Source organism: Haliotis rubra, unplaced genomic scaffold (genome assembly GCF_003918875.1).
Source record: "Haliotis rubra isolate DU_JTF1 unplaced genomic scaffold, ASM391887v1 Scf150, whole genome shotgun sequence".
NCBI lineage: Eukaryota > Metazoa > Mollusca > Gastropoda > Lepetellida > Haliotidae > Haliotis > Haliotis rubra.
In genome coordinates this window covers 679,155-692,997 of record NW_025765448.1, presented here as the reverse complement: position 1 = coordinate 692,997, position 13,843 = coordinate 679,155, and the positions used below count along the sequence as shown (strand labels likewise).

General features: G+C 44.3%; 1 long non-coding RNA gene across 1 annotated transcript; it reads right to left on the bottom strand.

Annotated features, from left to right (window-relative positions):
• Positions 1-726: 726 nt before the first annotated feature.
• Positions 727-13,499, bottom strand: LOC124270263. The gene is made up of 3 exons (XR_006896709.1): positions 13,408-13,499; positions 5,079-5,080; positions 727-737 (listed from the first exon to the last, which is right to left on the bottom strand). It is a non-coding gene; the product is annotated as an uncharacterized LOC124270263 (long non-coding RNA).
• Positions 13,500-13,843: the final 344 nt, after the last annotated feature.

The window sequence follows — 13,843 nt, the reverse complement described above, 5'->3', positions numbered from 1 at the left end:
TACAACTCACTCTCCAGTTTCGTCGTCTTCCTCCTCGATGGCGTCCGGTTGACGGTGGAGAGGACGCCGAAGGTTCACGTCGTTCAGCCGAGTCGAAACTAGCAGCCGGCCACGCCAGATAGATGGAATCCCGAACTATTGTCTCCAAACTGCCAACTTCGTGAAATGACTGGGCCTTGGGAATATTGAGTTTCTCCTTCAGACGATGCATGGTTTGAATGATTATCCAACAAGATGATGATTATGATGATTATCCACAACACTATCCAGAACGATGAACACGGGAAAACTATTTTACACACTATATCCCAGAAGAAGGAAGCACCGAAACTGCATGTTGATGAATGAACGACAGATAAAGGTACTATATACTACAACCGTATTGAAAGCAAACATACGTTGGAAAGTATCAACAAATCTCCGAATTGTTTTGGAATATATTCCAGCTCTACGACAATGCAGCGATCGGTAGTGAACGATACTGAAATAGTAACACTATTGATAAACTGAGTTGTGTCTCAGCAATTGTTTACGTTTGCAGCTCGTGGGATCCACGCGCGTGCTTCTCCAAAAGCAGACGATACGTTGGAATTGGCGGCCTGCAGCAGACGACACTTCTATGCGACAGTATGAAAGCTCCAGCTGTTCTGCAATGGAGAGAATGATGGTACGGCGTACTACGACGGTTTGACAATCGGCTCAAACCTTTTCCGCGGCTTCTCCCGATCACAATATCGCTACGTCCATTCATCAATTGATCCGTGGACAGAAGACCGCGCATGCGTGAGAGATGTTTTGAATTTCTCAGTTGACGAGGCCGTATTGCCGGAAGGATTCCATCAGATATAGCATGGCCACTGTAACAATTGGTGGCTGGCATTGGAACGGAGATCTTTGATGCCATGCCGTAACGTCCATTAGAGGATGTTTAAAAATTGTGACAGTGTTCCTAAATGATATTTTACATGTCATTTTTAAATCATGTAAAGGGTTGAAATTGTTTATACTGAACACTGAATATTCAAAGAGCACTATTTGTTTCCTTTTTTAATATTCAGTAATATGGACATTGCATACAACAGAAATATATAACGGCATCCTTATTTAGATATTATTTGGGATCATACCACGTCATCATAATTTGCAAGACTATACGGTGGTGGAGAGGCAGAGACTATGGATGGATAGTTTGCAATCCGAGCAGGTATCTTCCCATTACGCAGACAGTCCGAGCAAGTCTGGTCCACCATTCACAACAAAATCACAAACTCAAACGTTCTTATGTATATCAAGTTATATATATTGCAGTAAATGGTATGTTGTATACCTGGTATCCGGTACCCCACTGTCTTCCAAGACGTACGAAACTCAATGTTTTTAATTGTACCCACGTTCCTGTTGTAGACAGGGGGGTATAGTCCTAAAATGACGTCATCATCGAACACCTGGCTGACCTCATTTCACAGGGGTGTCAATGACCGTGGGAAACACATCATAGCATCACACCATGACATCATGCCACTATTTTTAGACCAGGAGCATAGCAACCGAAAGAGAATGACATCACGCCACTATGTTGGACCAATCAGCATACAGCCAACTCAGTCCGGTGTGACTCACCCTGACCGAGGGGTCAATGACCGCGCGTCCCGTGGGAAACACATCATAGCATCACACCATGACATCACGCCATTAATTTAGGCCAATCAGCGTAGAACAACTATTGGGGTTCACTGGACCACTGACCACAAACTAGTTTCGTCCGGTTTCAATTTTACCTATTAAAAAAACCCTCTGACAGTCAGTTGAAGTTATCATTTTGTCCTCTTACAAAATGTTTATATTTTCTATACTCAATAACCTTTTCTGTGGAGAAAATCTGTCATCTCAGAGCGCGCGCCGTTGAGGCATGGTGAATTAACAGTCGCAGCCTCCACACACTTCCCTCGTCTCACTCCGCCGAGGTGTAATATGATACCTCCTCAAGTTGTACTCAAAATCGTGGGTCTAACATTAGCCTGTCTCACGGTCCCTGACCCATATTATTTTGCCTACAGCCTAGCCCTCCCTGCAGTGCAAAAAGGCTCTAAATGAAGTCTAGATTTTCCCCAGGTCTGCCTTGGGCTCCTTGTCAATTTAAATAGGTTTGTTTGTTACTATCAAGATAATACATTCAGAGACTAAACATTAGTCTAGTCTAACATGAGCACTCATATGTGTAAAAGAAATGATACGGGTTCAGTTCACGGGTTTTATAACACATTTGTTCAATGCAATCAGCGTTCATTGCCACATGAAAATGGTTTGAGTTTGTCTTGACCATCACCAAAACAACCCAACTCAATAGAATTTCAAACGTATTTCAAACTTACCGGTATTCACATTCCATATTTGAATATCCAATCCATATTGTCATTGTATCCTGCCTTGTAATGCGATAAATTTAGGAATCAGGGATGATATTGAGATGTTATACCCAAATCCCATATGTTTGTGATTGTATTGAATGAATCAACCACCAAAACACATGAGACTAATATTGCACCTTCCATGTAAATAGAACATATGGTATATCTGGGATTGTGTCGTGCAAAACACTCTCCCTCTCACAGTGCTAGCAGAGACGCGATCTGGTGACCCACATTTGCGTGTGTGGGACTATGCTGTGGCGGGAGGGGTAGGGGAGGGGCGGGGGCACTGCCTTGGCAGAGGGAGGGAGGTTTCTGTCGACAGTTATAGCCTGACGACATTTCCCAAAACACCCACAAATAAAAATGCTCGTTAGAATGAACGCTAGCAAGGGCGTGTCAGCTTTGAAATGTGCGTTCTGGTCATGGGGTTTTTGTACATCATATTTAGGAATGCAACTTTCAACTTTCTAAAATTCCATCTGGAATGGGGGGTAATTGTATAGTGTTAGCATGAAAGAGTAATCATAAATGACAACTCACAGGTGTATATAATTTTTATATGGGTATTTATATAGCACTATAGTCCATACCGCATGCATGCTCAAAGGGCTGGCAACTTGTTCCTTGGATGTCAATCACAGCCATATTACCATTCTCAACTCCCCGGGGATCATCTTGCTGCCACTAGGCGCACTAAGTTAATGTGGCTACTAACGAGGTATACATCACAAAAAACAAGATAAACTGATTTCATTTTTTTTTATTAGCTCCGTTTCAAACGAGTACAACTACGGGATAGGAGCGCTCCCCAGAAGTTTACTTTACATCTGTTGTCTTATCACCGTTCCTAATCGTCATAGCCTTCACTCTCTTCATCAGATGTTATGTCTGCATTATCATCTTCGGTCAAGCCTTCGACCCAAGACTTATATTGGTACAGATTGGAAAACACATCATGATACAGATTATTTGTGTCTCCTACTTGTTTCAGTATTCCTTGTGTGTTTGGGCCATACTGCATATGGTACAGATAAGTAATAAACCAGGCATACGTCTCTTTAAACGTGCTCCACATGTATTTGTTCAGTTTGGCTTGAATCGTGTCTTCGTTTAAACCTCTTTTCATGTACAGCTGTCGTTTCTCATCCAAAAAAGTCTTTATTCAGCTCACGTGTACGTGAATACATTTGTCTTATACCTTGCTCTTCGAGATCAGCCATCTTTTTTTCCCTGTTGTTTTGTGTGACATCGTTTAATGATTCATCATCATCATTTTCCATTTCAGGACATTGTTTATCGTGTAAATGTCTTTGTAAGTTGTGGTTGTTGCTAAACACTTGACCACAATAGTCACAATCTGACAGTGTACGTGGTGCCTTCACAGGAGAGAAGTTGTCGCCTTCCTCCCACTTCCTTTTTCACTTGGGGTATTCCCGGTGGACACACTGAAGACTTTACGGGACACCAGTTTCTTCTGTGTTTTTGCAAATCATGCATGTCTTGAAACATGAGTCCACAGTCATCACAAGATGGCATGGTTGGGAGGTTTTCTTCACACGTCTGCTCACGCCGAAAGTCTAACTCGGACTGAATGGTCCTAGATTGGATGTCTCCTTTTAAGCTGAATGCATTGGGGCAAAGTCGCAAATGGGGAGGTGTTTGGGGTTTTAGATCAACCAACAAGTAACCATATGGTTTCTGGATAGCTCTTTGAAACGGCTCCATGAAACGGTCTGTGTTACCTGGATACATTTGCCTCGCCAAAGTCATGATGGGTTGTTGATCGATAGGGTTGTTGAACAGAAGCAGATAATGGCAGTTTCTTCGTTGTGTGGGATCCTTACTGAAATACAAATTCTGGTTCAAGGCGATCACTGAGAGATTACGATGATGACTTCCTTCCGTAAACAGATCTGTAATGCGTGGGTCCTTGCTGGCAGTAGACATTAAGTCATCGAGGATAACCACGTTCACCACATGGGGGGTCCAGAAATGCATCCTTTTCGAGATCAGAAGGAATGCCTTGATGAAATTCCACATAGGGATAAACATGGGTTTGAATGGCATTATACAAGGGCTGCCATCGTTTGTAGAGCCATATAATACGTTCAGGATAAGGTTTAATGTTCATCCTTTCTAGAATCTGTTTCACTAAGTAGGTTTTCCCACAGGAGGTGGGGCCTGAGACAATCATGGTGAAGGGGGTGAATCAGTCTACATTCTTCCAATGACTGGGTAATACTTTCTGATGAATGTGGTTGCTGCTGCTGCTGCTGCTGTGGTTGTGGAGGAGGAGGAGAGGGTTGTTGAAGTGGTTGTGGAGGAGGAGGAGGAGGAGGAGGAGGAGGAGGAGAGGGTTGTTGATGTTTCTGTCTTCTATGTCTCAACATATTGTCTGTCCTGGAAAACGTCATATAGCACACGGGACACGTTGTTGACTGCATGGTGGTCCGAGTCTAAATGGCAAAGAACCTGTCTACTGACTGCTTTTATCTAAAAACACGTCTTCCGTTTCTTTGTGCGACTCTGGGAGGAAGTCATTATTTTGGCTTCAGTTTTTTCCCCGTTCTCCTGCATCTTAATACGAGCTTTGGCCTGTTGAACGACTTGTTGGGTTGGAGACGTGAGAGCAAAGTTGTCTGTAGAATGGGGTAGGTCCATCTTGACGCCTTGTTTCTCATAATAGATCACATAATCATCCACGTTAGTAAAGGGATTGGGATATCCTTTAGCCTGCAAATAGTAATATTTGGTCCATTTCTTAGGGTCGTCCAAATAGGGTCTCCAGTATCTTCTGTTCATTGTCTTGTTCAGAACAAATACTGACTCTCACACAGAGGTTTCAGATGAAGTGTCACTATCACGGGTCCCGTGATAAATGAAGCTTAATCACCGTTTATGTCCTTTATATAGATGTCTGCTAGCCCTAATTCTAAAAACATGTTGTTAGCAGAGCGTGGTTTCGATCCACGGTCCTCTGGGTTATGAGCCCAGTGCGCTTCCACTGTGCCACTCTGCTCTCCCTTCACCTACCTTTTGTTAGGACTTTTATACACCACATCAACCAATGACAACCAAAATTGATTTATTCTCAAATAGTCACAAATACACACAATATTGTACGATGAACATCACACTCGTACACATGTAAATCTACATGAATACCATGATGTCATTCTTTTCGGTTGCTATGCTCCTGATCTAAAAATACCCCTGGGAAAGTGGTTTATCCCAAGGTCAGCTCGGTACAAGGTCATTGACACCCCTTTGAAATGAGGTCAGCCAGGTGTTCGATGATGACGTCATTTTTCGTCTATACCCCCCTGTCTACAACATCTGGCAGGGCAGAGCACTCTTTATTTTTGCTTAACATCTGGTATCAACATTTGTTGTCAGTTGTCGATTCGTAAACTTTTCACGAACCGTTTCTGTAAAACATCGTGAAATGGTCTTAAAGTAGTGAGTGAGTTTAGTTTTACGCCGCTTTTAGCAATATTCCAGCAATATCAGAAATAGGGGACACCATGAATGGACTTCACACATTGTACCCATGTGGGGAATCGAACCCGGGTCTACGGCGTGAGGAGTGAACGCTTTAACCAATATATAGGCTACCCCACCGCCCATGTCTCGAAGGAAAAACCTTAATTTTATTGAAAATAAGGTTTAGAAAAAGGGTAATGTCATCTGTTTTGAGACCCTTGAGTGAAAGTATTGAGCAATAAAGTACGCGCTTGAAAGTATGAGCTTAAAAGGATTCAACGAAATAACTACAGATATTAGATTAGACAATTACGTTATCTAAACGTTCCCAAACGAAAGACGGTTGATGAAAACACAAAGACGTATTCCTAATCAAATGCATGACCATCAAGTAAGTTTCCTTGTTTGTTTCAGTGTAGACACCCTCGAACGCGAGTGTGTATATTCCGCATGTCCGGCATCTTGGCTCTTGGTCAAATTCAGACCCCGATAACCTATACAGATGGCCCGATCCCTCTGGCCACGGCATTGTTTGAGTCGACTGGTTGTTGTGGCCAAGAGCGTGCTATTTACAATTCACAATACAATTATCGTTCTCTGTAAGTTAATTATCTTACCGCACACGTGCACCATACACGAGGGACAGGGGTGGCCCGGCCATCTAAGGCGCTTAAAATTACTCTGCTATCTGAGTCTCTTAGATAGGCCATGAACCGAGTTCGAGTCCGAGATTCGTCCTGAATGTTTAGGTTTGTCAGAGCCACAGGGGCCTGTCACGCAAAAAGTAGCATTGATGTACAAAAGGACCATTTATATAGTGCCATGACCCCGGAAATGGCAATATTGACCTTTACGCTATTTTTTAGTGACAATCCGTGGTCAGGGCAATGCCCTGGGTGTATTCAGAATTTGTCTTCAGCAACCTTCTTGTCGTAAGACACGATTAACGGGATCGGGTGGTCAGGCTCGCTGACTTGGTTGATACATGTCATTGTATCCCAGTTGTGTAGATGGATGCTCATAATGTTGATCACTGGAAAGTCTTGTCCAGACTCGATTATTTACAAACCTCCGTCGTTTAACTGCAAATTTGCTGAGTGTAGCGTTGAACAACAAACAGCAACTACTCTCTCCCCTATGATTCGCGACATGGGCAAAACGTGTGAAGCCCATTTCTGGTGTCCCCAAGGGCGGTGGGGTAGCCTAGTGGTTAAAGCGTTCGCTCGTCACGTCGAAGGCCCGGGTTCGATTCCCCACATGGGTACAATTTGTGAAGCCCATTTCTGGTGTCCCCCGCCGTGATATTGCTAGAATATTGCTAAAAACGGCGTAAAACCATACTCAGTCAGTCAGTCTGGTGTCCCCGCTATGAATATTGCTGGAATATTGCTAAAAGCGGCGTAAAACCCATCACTCACTTATTCTCCAAACACAAAGTAATCCCTTACACAATGCTAAGATTCTTGTAAATCCCAACTAGTGAGAATCGAAGTCATGTATAAATAATGTCATCCCGTGGATTATGTTCATCGTCCCAGATGTACTGAACCATTGCTCAGTCCGGCTCAGGCCGACTCAGTCCGATTCATTCCGGCACAGTCCGGTTTACCTTGAACAGGAGCCTATTTTGACGCCATTGCGATGCAGTTGGAAGATTCCTTACGCAAAGCGTAAAACAACATTCACACATGGCATTCACGTCTCCAAGGAGATCACACCAGGAGAAGCTAATGAGCGTTGGGAACATTAAGGTCAAGACGTTTATTGAATGACAATCTACTGAATCCTCGAAGGAACTGGAAGGACTAATGATACACTATAGGGACGTTTGAGACAAATTGTCTGACTGGCAAGTGAATGACTGTTTGGCCTTCGTGGCTTCACCTATTATCGATGGCGAACGTATTGGACGAGTGAGCGAGTGAATGTTGTATTTTGGGGTTTGTGTTTGTGAAGGAGAGTGAATGTTACAAGTTGTATCTTTATGGATTTATTTAGTGAGTGAGTAAGTGAATGGGGTTTTTTATGTTGTAATTCGTTTGGTTTTTATTTAGTGAGTGAGTGAATGTTTTTTTGTTGTGATTTGGTGTATTTACTTAGTAAGAGTGAATGCTGTCTTCTGTTTTGGAGATTATATTTACGCTGAGCTCAGCAATATTCAAGCTGTATGACCAGTAGATAATCAAGTCTGGGTCAGACAATTTAGTTTCGTTGAAATAAATAAAACAGCGTTTTACATATGCATTTTGATCCTCACTGATCCAACTTTACTCTGCATTCGCTGTCCAGACAGAAACTCTATCCACTGTACTTAAAGGCGGTACTTGGAACTTATAACAGAATGGGTGAGTGACTTTAGTTTTACGCCGCTTTTACCCATATTCCAGCAATATCACGGCGGGGGACACCAGAAATGGGCTTCACACATTGTACCCATGTGAGGAATCGAACCCGGATCTTTGGCGTGACGAGCGAACGCTTTAACCGCTTGGCTACTCAACCAACCCTTTTTTACAGAATACACCGAGGATGTGTAACTTACTGAACATAAACGGAAATATCCGTTAAGGAAATATACTCTCCCAAAAAAGAAACGCATCATGAAAATAGCAATTTCATGTAGCAATGAATTAAAACGTGATTCATTTTACAAAAGGTTTTGCTCTGTTTATGAGTCCTATGGTGTTTATGTTTTGAAACATCACAACAAAACGCACCATCCGTACAATACCCGTATTTAACAGCATGATTTTCAATTTCGGCGTGTAGTGTCACAGAATACACAATTCACATGCAATGCACGTGAAAGGTGGGGAACGGATAGTCTCAATGATGGGTATAAAAGGTTGATCGCTGTCTGTCGATTATTCACTGTATTTGGAATATTGTTAACGAACGCAAAATGCCACGACTAAGTGAAGCCAACCGTCATATCGCCATTGGTTTGCTTGAAGCTAGCCAGTCTCAACGTGCAGTTGCCCGACGCATGAATGTTCACCAAAGCACCATTTCACGGCTCTGGGAGATATCGCCGGCAGAATTCGGTAGCAGATGCCCTCGTAGTGGGCGACCTCGAGCGACCACTGCGGCGCAGGATCGCTACATCCGAGTACATCACCTGCGTCATCGAACAGCTACGGCGACCAGTACCGCTCGACAAATACCCGGGTTGAGGAGGCTTTCTGCACAGACCGTCAGGAACAGGTTGAGAGAGGCTGGTTTACGTGCCAGAAGACCTTATTTTGGCCCTGTGCTTCAACAACATCGTCGACATCGAGTTCAATGGTGCACCAACGTTCAGGCCTGGAACCTACCGAACTGGCGTAGAATCTGGTTCAGTGATGAATCACGATTTCTATTGGAACGACGCGATGGAAGAATGCGGGTGTACAGACGTCGACGTGAACGTTTCGCCGACGCTTGCGTTCCCCAGGTGGACATATTCGGCCGGGGAAGTGTTATGATGTGGGGAGCGATCACTTGCCGTAGGAGAAGTGATTTGGTGATGATCCAGGGCAACCTGACGGCTCAACGGTACTGTGACGAAATCCTACGCCCAATAATCTTCCTCCAGAACCACAACATCAATGTGCTCCCCTGGCCCTCAAGATCACCGGACTTAAACCCGATCGAACATCTGTGGGATGCCTGGACAGACGGGTGAGACGCCGTAACCCTCAGCCCCAGACACTTCAGCAACTCGCACAGGCTGCACTACAGGCAGAGTGGGCTGCGATTGGGCAACACGAGATTCTGAGACTTTTCGTTCGATGCTGAGGCGGTGCCGTGCAGTTCTGATGCCCACGGTGGTCACACGAGGTATTGACTTCAGCGCCACCACATCGTCCCCATGTGACACTCAAACTGACTTTCCTCGAGTTGGTGCCAAAGACAGGATAAGTCTGCATATCCAGTGTGCAATTTCGCTATATTTCATTGACTCATAAAGCCTACAAGATATTTCAAAATAAACATAAAAAAATACAGTTGAAATTCTATATGCGTTTCTTTTGGGGAGAGTATATATTAGGCAAGCGGTTAAAGTGTTTGTTTGTCATGCAGAGGACACGGGTTCGATTCCCAGCACAGGTACAGTGAGTGAAACCCATTGTCAATGCTTCTTCGACGAAACAGGTTCTAGAATATTGCTGAGGGTGACGTAAAATTATATTCACTCAGTCACTTGCAAACGGGAGCAGCACAGCAACCTGACAACGTTGTTATTTGGATAGCAGAACACTTAAGGTCTATCCAGGGCACCTCCGAGGCGTTGGCACTTTAATGTACAATCAATTACATCATCTTTTTCACACATACACACACATTCGGTACTAAGCAGAAAATAAACACAACGCACATCGTAAAACACAACTCAAAATAACGGATTCATAAATTCATTTTTTTCAATTTTGTAACATTCCCCGTGGATGGAGATTCTAATGGCGTCCTAGTGGCATCGCGCCGTTCCTTCATCGTCATCCATTGGAAGTCTTTAATGTGAGAAATAATGACAAAACGTCGACAGATCTGTGCCCGATCGACGAATTCCATGTCTACTGTAATTCTATCCGATTCCATCCAAACTCTGGTATAGGCGATGAAAGGCGTCACTCGTAGTGTTTAGTGTCAATCATGGAGATATGTGTAAATACTCAGCTCGGCTCTTGTACTCTAAAACCAGGCTACTGAAGACTCGGCCGTAGTTTTCAAGAGGAATTACATTGTTGCTTGGTTCTAGGACGTCTCTGGGGAGATTTGAGAGGACCAACGATTTATTAACGGTTTTATTGCATTTTTGCTGTTGAAAAATGGTTATCTGGGCATGCATGATGTCGGAATCGCGCCTTGGGGGTGAACGTTTATTTTAAAACAGCTGTTCGAGTACATGCGGCTCTTTTATCGGGGATTGGTTTTACTGGTTTTGCTTCTGAATTAGAATTCGGGGTGTTGAGGTTAGGTGAATTGGGTTTAACGTCGTGTAAAGGATTGTTGCACGTATACAATGACGTGATTATATTGTCTGCATGTTTGTTAGTGAGTGTGTGTGTGTGCGTGCGTGTACGTGTGCGCGCGTGTACGTGTGTGTGTGTGTGTGTGCGCGCGCACGCGCATTGTGCGTGTGTGTGTGCTGGTCTTCTTTGATACACTGCCGCAATTGAATCATGGCTACCCTCTCAGACACGAGACGTGCTTGCTTTGCCTGCATCTTTGTGCTCGTATGTATATGTGAACGAGCGTGCGTGCGTGCGTGCGTGCGTGCGTGCATGTGTGTGTTTGCCTTCGTTGACATCCTGCCGAGGCTCCCCGGCTCAGACACTGGATACTGATCGCGAGACGAACAGAGCATGTTTTATTCCCCTTTAACCAACACCAGGAAGTGAAAAACACAATGACCACTTTGTAACGTATTTAGGTAAGACACGACCGGGGAGCTTACGCTGTCAGGGCAGACGCTTTATCCACAAGACCAGAGAGTCTATGGCAATGCGAATAACAGCTGGGCCCAAACAACCGTTCAACCTCTCAGCTGAGGGGCGGTCGGGTAGCCTAGTGGTTAAAGCGTTCGCTCGTCACGCCGAAGACCCGATTCGATTCCCTCATGGGTGCAATGTTGTGAAGTCCATTTCTAGTGCCCCCGTCGTAGTATTGCTGGAAACGCGACGTAAAACTTAACTCACACACTCACTTTCAGTTGACTTTGGAACGTACCAGCAGGGATGTCCATACTGTGTTCATTTTTAACTTCATCAAACATTATACAGCCACTTAGTAAATGGCTCTCTAAACAGGTAAAACATCAACTGGCTAACCCACTTCTTTGTCCCGTCAGGTCTATAAGGGCCGTTCTGGGATGTAGGAATCATAATGGACTATGCCATTAAACCCAATCAACTCACTCCGATAATGGATATCGTACAGGCTGTCCGAGGTAAGACGTCTGTTTAGGTATATAGTAGGTAGCGCCGGCTTTCACTATAACTCCCAACATCACTTGTTAAAGAGGACCCTGGGACGAGCTGACCGGAGCAGCATCTGTCCTGAAATTATCAGTTATAGCGGACCAGGTGAAAACAACGTACAGTAAGTGTCTACATCTCGCCCTGAGTGAGTGAGTATGATGTTATGCAGTTTTAAGCGGTATTCTTTCAATACCACGTCAAGGAGGCTATGTGTTATTAGGGACCGTTCAAAATTTATATAGCTAGGTGGGAGTGATGATGATTTTTATGGAGAAGCATGTACAATGTGAAGGGACCCTTTAAAATTTATGTACAAAGTGGAAACACACACACACAAGTGGACACCCACACACACACACACACACACACACACACACCACACACACACACACTTGCATGTCATGTACAAAATCATTTACCCCCCTCCCATTCCCAATTTTTTTCAGCAGGGTATCCGGGCTTAGTCTGGTCTATTCACTCAACGACATGATACGTGTTTGAGAGAGATTTTAATTTTTCGCTTTAATGAGGCAATGAGGTAGCCTAGTGGTTCATGCGTTCGCCCGTCACGCCAAAGTCCCTGGCTCGACACATGGGTACAATGTGTGAAGCCCATTTCTGATGTCCCCGCTATGATTTTGCTGGATTATTGCTAAAAGGCGGCGTAAAACCAAACTCACTCACTATCCCCATATTTCCAGCGTCAGAGAGTGTATTCAAGTCACATCTTGTGACGTCTTTTGATATGACACCACCAGGGCATCGAACCGCCGACCTTCCCCACTCTACCAAGTGAACTAATATGACGGTTTGAGATGAGAGTTACGCAATTTTCAGATTGAGATTGTCGTTTCAGCAGTATTAACATCTAAATCATTTAGTTCACTGCACAGGATTTGAAACAAAGCCTGGGAGCAAAAACACACAACACTGCGCTTCCCGCTGGGTTTAATTAACGAACTGAACGTCAGTGCTTTGTGCTGATTCAGCAGTAAAACACAGAGCTTCTCAATCCTCCTACTTTTAATGTTTTGAACGTGAAACATTTTGTCCCAATTGTGTTTGTTTTAAATCCATGAATCAAAATAGCCCAGATACAAGTTGAAATCAAAGTCCTGCCTTGGGATCTTTTGCTTGGTTATTCATGAATCTAAATACATCCTCATCAATGAGCTGGTATCCGTCGATTCATGTTCTTTGTAGACATAACAAATTTATTTTGAATAATTTTCAGCCGTTAGGAGGTAGAATGGCGGCGTGGCGAGATCTAGTGTTTGTATGCTTGTTGTTTTACGCCACACTCGGCAATATTCCAGCTATATGACGGCGGTTTGTAAATAATCTGGATCAGACAATCCAGTGATCACCAACATGAACATCGATCTACGCAATTGGGATACGATGACATGTGTCAACCAAGTCAGCGAGCCTGACCACCCGATCCCGTTAGTCGCCCCTTAAGGACAAAGATGGGTTGCTGAAGACCAATTCTACCCCGGATCTCCAAGGGTGCTACCCGAAATAGAGCCACCATGGCCTTGTGCCACACATACCCCTATATCCTGGCATACAGTGGCAGGTGAAGTCCGAGAGGCTGTGGATGTTGGAACAGGACCCTCCATTCTGACAGGGGTAGCTGACACAGGCAATGTTGCTGTCAGTCATCTCATAAATTGTCCCCTGGTAGCCACCCTGAACCCGATCCCGTTTGTCGCCTCTTACGACATGCATGGGTTGATGAAGATCAAATCTAACCCGGATCTTTAAGGGATAGGTGTAGTGTAGTGGTTACGTAGCCTGTCAAGCAGCAGTATCGGGGGATCCGGGAATTGCCTTGTCAAACTGGCGTCCGGGTTCGATTCTCAACATGGCATAACGTTGGAAGCCCATTCCGTGAGATAGTCATAACACGGGTCTTAGTAGTGTAAGACCCATTCGCCTCCTTCAGTCAAGGACTGGCGGGGTAGCCTAGTGGTTAAAGCGCGCCCT